The sequence below is a fragment of the Dasypus novemcinctus genome, chromosome 12 (assembly GCF_030445035.2).
Source record: "Dasypus novemcinctus isolate mDasNov1 chromosome 12, mDasNov1.1.hap2, whole genome shotgun sequence".
NCBI lineage: Eukaryota > Metazoa > Chordata > Mammalia > Cingulata > Dasypodidae > Dasypus > Dasypus novemcinctus.
The window spans coordinates 111,363,941-111,371,292 of record NC_080684.1 but is presented as its reverse complement, the minus strand read 5'-3'; the positions used below and the strand labels follow the sequence as shown (position 1 = coordinate 111,371,292).

The window sequence follows — 7,352 nt, the reverse complement described above, 5'->3', positions numbered from 1 at the left end:
CCAGGCCACGGAGCCTGCTGGACAGGGGTCTGCGCCCGTCCTCTGACCCCAGCCCGTCCCCACAGCCGAGTGCTGCACACTGTGCCGCGGCCTGCCCCGGGGCCAGGTGGGCAGGGCGGCGGCTTTCCCAGCAGCTCCGGCTCCTCCTGGAGTCTCAGTTCGGTTTCTGGAAGGGGCTGTGCAGAGCAGGCTGGGGTGGGGGCGGGAGGGGGCGTGTGCGGAGGAGGGGAGGGGGCGGAGGGTGGGCTCGGGGTGGGCGCGCACCTGCCGGCTGGGGGCTGCGGTGTGAGCTCATCCTTCCACCGACTCCCCTCCCGGGGGTCCCGTGCAAGGCCCTTAGAGGGGACTGCTCAGTCGAGGTGTGGCGCAGCCCCCCGGGGGTCCCGACCCCTGCTGGGGGGTCCCTTGTAGGCAGACGGAGGAAGCCGCAGAGGGGGCGGCCAGCAGGGGCCGTGGCACCCCCGCGGCAGAGGCCCAGGCGGGGGCCGCCGCAGCCCGCCCCAGGGCACCCATCTGTGGAGAAAGCCTGCGCTGGCGAGGCTTGTTTGGACTTTTTCCTGGCCTCAGACCACGAGCCATTTAATTTCCCTTGTCAGCCCATCGCGTGGTGCTTGCTTGAGCAGCCAAATAAGCTAAATAAAATAGGGGGGACGTGGCAGAACGTGGGGGCAGGTGGGGGCTGGAGCACGTGGAGGGGGCCTGGGTGGGGCCTGTGACGGCGGGGGGCGTGGGAAGTGGGGCCCGAGCACCCAGGGGCAGCTGCTCTGGGGAGGTGGGCTTGGCATTAGGCCCCCTCCCACACCCACCGGAGGCTTTTAAAGGGGAGAAGGATCTGATCCCGTGGCCACTGAGGCGTGTGAGGGGCTCCTTGAGACGGGCACAGCCGAGGAAAACAGAACACGGGCACGCAGGTGTGCAAACGTTCCAGGGCCACCCAGAGAAAAGCGAGAAGAAACAGGTGAATTAGTTCAAAAGCACATTTGATTTAACTTGGCATATCCAAAACACCATTTAACAGTAGTCGATCTAGAAGTCTGAGACAGCTTGCCTCCCTTTGTGCCAGGATCGGACCTCCACGTGCATTTTCCACCACTACCCGATTGTGCGGGGTCCGCAGAGTCCCTCAGCAGCAGCGCGGCTCCCAGAGCCCCTGGAGGGCCCGAGCCCACTCGACCTGCGAATGGGAACCTGCCTTTGAGCAAAGGCCCAGGTGGTTTGGGAGGGTCAGTGTCCTGCGGCGTGCGAGACGTGGAGGACAAAACGTCCTCGTCAGTGCTGTTCCTTTCATGTCACTGACTTACTTAAGATTTCACGGGTGAGTTGCTGGACGCCTTTCACACGCAGGCGCGGTTCCACCCTGTCCTGCCGTTCACGCCACAGGAAGGAGCGCGGTGGCCTCGCCCGCCCGGCGGCCCCAGCCCACGCCGCCCTGCGCGGGGCTCGTGGGCCCCAGCTCCTCCCTGCAGCAGGGGCTGCGCGGGAACATTCCCAGAACCCCTCGGCGCGGTTCCAGGTTGGAGTCGAGCAGAAGCGGTCGCGGGAGGTGGGGATGGGGGTGTAGGGGCGGGGCCCGGGCGCGGTGGGGGGGGGGGGAGAGGGTGGAGGCGCTGGCGCGGGGAGGGGGGGTGAGGGGGCCCACCGGAGGCCTGGGGTCCAGCCGAGCCTGACACCCATCTGCGCCCATCCCTCTCCCTGGGCCAGGGTCCGCTGCATAATCTGCTGGACCAGGTGTAAAACGCAGATGCAGGGCTTGTTCAAAAAGCAGGGAAAAAAGTGAGGCTTGAGGTACTAATATAAGCCTCTTATCTTCCCCAGCGGTTTCTTTCTCAACTTGACGTGGTGTTTTCTCTTTGCTATTTAATGTCATTTAAGGAAACCGACTTTGGCCCAGTGGTTAGGGCGTCGGTCTACCACATGGGAGGTCCGCGGTTCAAGCCCCGGGCCTCCTTGACCCGTGTGGAGCTGGCCCATGCACAGTGCTGATGCGCGCAAGGAGTGCCATGCCACACAGGGGTGTCCCCCGCATAGGGGAGCCCCACGCGCAAGGAGTGCACCCATAGGGAGAGCCACCCAGCGCGTAGGAGGGAGCAGCCTGCCCAGGAATGGCGCCGCCCACACTTCCCGTGCCGCTGACGACAACAGAAGCGGACAAAGAAACAAGATGCAGCAAAAAGACACAGAAAACAGACAACCGGGGGAGGGGAGGGGAATTAAATAAATAAATCTTTAAAAAAAAAAAATAATGTCATTTAGGTAAAGATAAAAATTTTTTTAATTTTTAAATTATTATGAATGTTACCATTTATCTATTTTTAACTTTTTATTTTGCAATACGTTCAAACTTGCAGGTCATAACTGTAAGATAATGCAAACCCTGTACAGAGAATTCCAACAGATTTCCCCACACACACACAGATACCCAGACCCACAATTTTAATTTTTTGCCACATTTGCCACATCGTTCTATCTTCCCATCTCTCTGTTTATCCATCCATTTTCTGAACTCTTGAGTGTGGTTTGCACACGTTATGCTTTCTGGACACTTAAACTGCCACGACATTTCCTAAGAACAAGGATGTTCACTGCTGCGCCCGTCTGTGCCGGTGTGACTCTTGTGGACCCAAGAACGTTATGTTCTTACACTGAGCCATTCCTGGGTGTGCAAAAGTATTCTATGTGGGGACTTCTGATTAGATCCAGGTAAGTGCTTTTTTTTTTTTAAGATTTATTTTTTATTTTTCTCTCCCCTTCCCTGCCCCCCGCCCCAGTTGTCTGCTCTCTGTGCCCATTCACTGTGTGTTCTTCTGTATCTGCTTGTATTTTTGTCAGTGGCACCGGGAATCTGTGTTTCCTTTTTGTTGCGTCATCTTGTTGTGTCAGCTCTCCGTGTGGGCGGTGCCATTCCTGGGCAGGCTACACTTTCTTTGGCGCTGGGCGGCTCTCCTTACGGGGCGCACTCCTTCCGTGTGGGGCTCCCCTACGCAGGGGACACCCCTGCGTGGCACGGCACTCCTTGTGCGCATCAGCACTACATGTGGATCAGCTCATCACATGGGCCAGGAGGCCCGGGGTTTGAACCCTGGACCTCCTGTATGATAGGCAGACGCACTATCAGTTGAGCCAAATCCGCTCCCCAAGTGCCTTTGATTAGATTGTGGGACCCAGCGTGGGTCTTCATCCTTTACTGGAATCCTATTAAATGGAGGAGAGGAGAGAGGAAAAGCTGCCATCTCACCTGCCATGAGGGAGCGGACGCCAGGATCACCTGCAGCCACTGAGAGAGAAATCCCGAGAGGCTGAGAGAGGGGCTGGAGGTGGGAATCAGTGGAGCAGCCAGAGCTGAAGCAACAAGGCCCAAGGAGAGCAGGAAGAGCAGCCGTGAGCCTGATCACCCACGGCTGGGCTGAGGGAGAACGTGGGCCTGGAAATTGCCTGGAGTCTCCAGAAAATTGTGTTCTTAAGTTGAACCGATTGTTACTCTTTGCTTAGATTAAATCATTGAGGGCCACTTGACTACCTTGTTCCAGCAGGGCATGGCCTAGCGTGGGTCTTAATCCTTTATAAGTGGAGGAATAAAACTGCAGACACAGATAGAAGGCCACAGAGACAGACAGAAGCTTCCAGAAATTGAAATCACTGAATCCAGGAGAGAGAAAAGCCACAGACAGAGCAGCCTGAAGCTGAAGCCACGAGGCCCAGAGGAGAGCAGAGAGACAAGCAGAGCCTGCCATGTGCTTGGTCCCCCCAGCTGCGCATAGGGAGAAAGCGACCTGGAGGAGGAGACAGGCAGAGCCGCCACTGTGCCCGGCCACGTGGCAGGAGTCCAGGACCACCAGGGGCTGGCCTTTGGTGAGAAGGCATCTCTGGTGGTACCTTGATTTGAACTTTCCACAGCCTTCAGAACTGTAAGCGTCTACCCTAATAAATTGACATTATAAAATGTTGCACTGGCAGCCGTTAGCAAACTAAGACCCCACCTTAAGGGCAGTTATCACGTTCGGGAAACTTAATGTTGATATAAAGCTTACAGTCTATGTTCCAACTTTTTCATACATCCCAGTAATGTCCCTCTGAGCCTTTTTTCCTTTCCTTGTTAGATCCCTTCCAGGATCATGCATTGCATTTAATTGTCATCGCCTCTTAAGTTGCTCTTTCCTTCTTGTGTGTGTGTGTCAACATATATACAACATGGACTTTCCTGTCTGACCCCTTGGGAAGCACACCATTCAGTGGGATAATCACTCACGTTATTGCTGTGCCCTCACCACCTTCCATTACTAAAGTTTCCTGTCTCCCCAGACAGAAACCTTGAGACATTGACCCCCAGTCTGCCCGTCTCCATCCTGTACTCTAATTCCTGCCTCTGTGAGTTTGAATTTTCTCTAATGCTTTCTTTGGAATTACTATGGGCCTACATTTAACATCCTAAATCTATAACAATTTCATTTGCTTCATGTCTTAATTTGCTAAAGACTACCAATGCAGAAATGGGTTGGTTTTTACAACGGGAGTTTTATGAAGGGAAAATCTTAGTTATGAAGCCACAAAAACATCCAAATCAAGGCACCATCAGGGATGGTTTCTCATCAAAGGCCGGCTGACAGCAGATCCTGGACTCCTGCCAGGTGGTGAGGCACGATGGCCGGTCCGCCGGTCTCTCTCGCTTCCCCTGGAGCTCAGCTGTGGGCGGTCAGGCACTGCTGCCTGGGCCTCCTCACCTGAGCTCTCGGGCATCTCATTCTGTCTGCAGCTGTAGGTGAACCTGGAGTCCTCGCTCTCACACGCAGGGTCCAGGTGAGAGAGGTCCTTCTCTCTCTCTCTCTCTGTTTTTAAAGACCCAGCAAGGGGGCAGAGACCCAACCTGAACCATGCCTGGCTGACATGGTCCTATCAAAAGTGATCTAATCAAGTGATCGGGTCAAGGTCCCTTAACTGGATCTAATCAAAAGGCCGTCTCTACACTGCGTTTAGAACGCAAGACACACCAGGGCACTTTGATACCAACTTAACTTTAGGTGTAGTTCTTGTCAGAAATTATGTTTCTACATTATGAGTCTAAAACCACTGATTTATCATTATATTTTACACATTTGCCTCTTAGATCCTGTAGGAAGTAAAAAGTGGAGTTACAAATCAAAAACACAATAGTGCTGCATTTGTATTAATATTTCCCTGTGTCGTCTCCCTCTGGAGACCTTTATTTCTCAGGCAACTTTGATCTCTTATTTATTGTCCTCTTTCAACCCTCAGATCTCTTTTAGTGACTCTTGTAGGGCCAGTCTAGTGGTGACAATGTCCTCAGCTTTCATTTATGTCTCCCATTTTTGAAAGATGTTTGCCAGGTATAGAATTCTTGGTTGGCAGATTTTTGCTCTAAGCACTAAAAAATATGTCATCTGGAAGTGGTTGTGGCTCAACTGATAGAGCATCTGCCTACCATATGGAAGGTCCAGGGTTCGATACCCAGGGCCTCCTGACCCGTGTGATGAGCTGGCCCATGCGCAGAGCTGCCCGCATGCAAGGAGTGCCATGCCACTCAAGGGTGTCCCTTGCGTAGGGGAGCGCCACGCTCAAGGAGTGTGCCCTGCAAGGAGAGTCACCCTGCACGAGAAAAGCACTGCCCTGTCCAGGAGTGGTGCCACACACACGGAGGGCTGACACAGCAAGATGACACAACAAAGAAAGTGACACAGTTTCCCGGTGCCGTCTGACAAGAATGCAAGCTGACACAGATGAACACACAGCGAATGGACACAGAGAGCAGACAACAGTGTGTGTGTGTGGGGGGGGAGAAATAAATAAAATAATTCTTTTAAAAAAAAAGTCATCCCATTGCCTTCTTGCCTCCATGGTTTCCAATGAGAAATGGACACCCTTGAGGCTCCCTCATAGGTGACATGTTGCTTTTCTTCTGTGGCTTCCAGAACTCTCTCTTTATTTTTGGCATTTGAGTTTGATTATACTATGCTGCAGTGTGGATCTACTTGGGTATCCTGTTTGGGGTTCATTTTGCATATCAGATGTGTACATTCATGTCCTTCATTATTTTGGGGTAGTTCTCAGCCATTATTTCTTTGAATATTCTCTCTGCCCTGTTCTTTCTTTCTTCTCCTTCTGAAACTCCCACAGTTCATGTATTGGTATGCTTAATGGTGTCCCCGTTTACTCAGGCTCTGTTCACTTTTCTTCATTCTTTCTTCTTTCAGCTCAGACTGGATGATTTCAATTTTCTTATCCTCAGGTTCACTGCTGGCACAGCCTGCTGTTGAACCCCTCCAAGGAATTTTTAATTTCCATTAATGTGGTCCTTAGCTCTGTTAGGCTCCTTTTCATAATTTCCATCTCTCTTTTTGTGGTCATCTATTGTTTTCCTGATTTCCTTTAGTTCTTTGTCCATGTTTTCTTTGAGCTCTTTGCTATAAGAAATAAAACAAAATATGGTTTCTTGGCTAAGAGGTTTAAAATGGAGTTGGGAGGTGTTCATAAGAGGTACTCTTACGCAAACCTCAACCAGATCTCACAAACTGCAGAAGTATGCAGAGCCTCAAGCTGCAATGCTCCTGAAAATCCCAAGGGCATCTGGACACCATAAAAGCAACCACAAGATAAAGAACTCAGTTAACTATCTAACTGAGGGCCAACTGTAGTACCCCAAATATCCACAAACCACAGACTTGTCTAATCTTTTTCATTAAAAACCTTTGCCTGGAAATGCCAAGATGGGACATGATTTGGGTGGCTACCTGAATCTGTGCTCCCTAAATTTCAATTCTAAGACCACAAATAAACTGATGATGTAACTAGAAAATGACCTTGAATAAAAGGGTCAACTCGGACCAGCAGAATATCTCAGTCTCCATATAATACCAGGAGGTAAAAATGCTTTTTGACTTGAATAAAAGGGGGAAATGGAAAGGACAAATGAGTTTATATGGCTATGAGTCTCCAAAAAGAGCTGGGAGGTTATCAGAGGGATTGCCCTTATGCACACCTGAGCAGAGTCCCAGAGACAGATAAAGTAGACACAACCCCAAGTATTGGTTCTTCTGAGGGCTACAGAGACCCACAGGTTCTATGGTCATGGCAGATGGAGTTCAGTACCATGTCAGTTGGCTCTACTTTGGAGTTTGTGTTTCTGTGTGATGGAGCTGGACTCAGATGTGATCTTTGTCCACAAGCCTCTCCTGTTACTTTTACCAGATCTGTAGTTGGTGCTGGGGTTTAATGTATACCCAGGGGACCCGAATTTCTGGACTGACCATTTGATAGCCAGGCCCTGAGCCTCAACAGACTTGAGCTCCTACACTCTGGTTTATTGGACTTACCCCACTCAGCTAACATGGAGGTGAAGA

The 7,352-nt window shown here is 51.5% G+C and overlaps 1 long non-coding RNA gene across 1 annotated transcript; it reads left to right on the top strand.

Annotated features, from left to right (window-relative positions):
* The first annotated feature begins 809 nt into the window (after positions 1-809).
* On the top strand, positions 810-2,286 carry LOC131280768 (uncharacterized). The gene is made up of 2 exons (XR_009188463.1): positions 810-1,513; positions 1,873-2,286. It is a non-coding gene; the product is annotated as an uncharacterized lncRNA (long non-coding RNA).
* Positions 2,287-7,352: the final 5,066 nt, after the last annotated feature.